Source organism: Triticum aestivum, chromosome 2D (assembly GCF_018294505.1).
Source record: "Triticum aestivum cultivar Chinese Spring chromosome 2D, IWGSC CS RefSeq v2.1, whole genome shotgun sequence".
Lineage (NCBI taxonomy): Eukaryota > Viridiplantae > Streptophyta > Magnoliopsida > Poales > Poaceae > Triticum > Triticum aestivum.
The window spans coordinates 625,969,805-625,971,417 of NC_057799.1; positions in this window are offsets into that span (position 1 = coordinate 625,969,805).

The following is a 1,613-nucleotide window of genomic DNA, read 5'->3' on the forward strand; positions in this document are numbered from 1 at the left end:
AGCCGGGCACGCCTTGTTCAAGTCCGTGTAGTCCACACACATTCGCCAGGTGCCGTTTTTCTTGAGTACGAGCACCGGGTTAGCCAACCACTCTGGGTGAAAAACCTCAACAATGAACCCGGCCGCCAAGAGCCGGGCCACTTCTTCACCAATAGCCTTTCGCCTCTCTTCATTAAACCGCCGAAGGAACTGTCTGACCGGCTTAAATTTCGGATCAATATTGAGAGTGTGCTCAGCGAGTTCTCTAGGTACACCTGGCATGTCAGAAGGTTTCCACGCGAAGATGTCCCTATTCTCACGGATGAACTCGATGAGCGCGCCTTCCTATTTTGGATCCAGATTGGCACTGATGCTAAACTGCTGAGATGAATCTCCTGGAACAAAATCAACAAGCTTAGTTGCATCCGCCGATTTAAATTTCATCGCCGGCTCAGTCTCCGTAGTTGGCTTCTTCAGAGAGGTCATGTCTGTTGGGTCGACATTGTCTTTATAAAATTTTAACTCTTCCGTAGCACAAACAGACTCTGCATAAGCTGCATCACCTTCCTCACACTCCAGAGCCACCCTCCGGCTGCCGTGAACCGTAATGGTCCCATTGTGACCTGGCATCTTGAGCTGTAAGTACACATAACACGGCCGTGCCATGAACTTGGCGTAAGCCGGTCGTCCAAATATAGCATGGTATGGACTTCTTATTTTGACCACATCAAAGGTCAACTTCTCCACTCTGTAATTATTGTCATCACCGAAAGCCACTTCCAATTCGATCTTGCCGACTGGGTAAGCCGACTTACCAGGCACTACCCCACGGAAGATGGGGTTTGACTGGCTGAGGTTATTATCAACTAACCCCATACGGCGAAAAGTCTCATAATAAAGGATGTTAATGCTACTGCCTCCATCCATGAGTACCTTCGTGAACTTATATCCTCCCACCTGAGGAGCCACCACCAAGGCCAAGTGGCCCGGGTTATCCACCTGAGGAGGATGATCCTCCCTACTCCATACTATGGGCTGCTCCGACCATCGTAAGTAGCGTGGGACTGCCGGCTCAATAGCATTCACCGCCCTCTTGTGAATCTTCTGATCTCGCTTGCACAGACTAGTGGTAAATACATGATACTGTCCACCGCTTAGCTGCTTTGGATTGGTCTGGTAACCCCCCTGCTGCTGTTGGTGACCCTGGCCGGACTGCTGATTAAAGCCCCCTTGACCGTTCTGAGGACCGGAATTTGAGCCGCCCCCAGGGCCATGAAAGCCGCCGGCGCCTGCACCGCCGGCACCTGAGCCGCCACCCGGACCATTGTAGTTTTTAAAGGCCTTCATGATAGCACAATCCTTCCACAAATGAGTTGCTGGCTTCTCCCTAGAGCCGTGCCTCGGACAAGGTTCATTCAACAGCTGCTCCAGAGAAGGTCCTGACCCGCCGCCTCGGGGAGGGGGCCTCCCCTTGCGTCGCTGGTTATTACCTTGAGAGTTGGTGTTGGCTACAAACTCTAGGCTGCCATCGGCCTTACGCTTGCCTCCTCCTTGGTTCCCCGGGTTAAACTGAGGACCCTTGCCGTTGCCGTTCTTCTTTCCCTTCCCTGCCCTTTCATCGTCTGAAGGGGGAT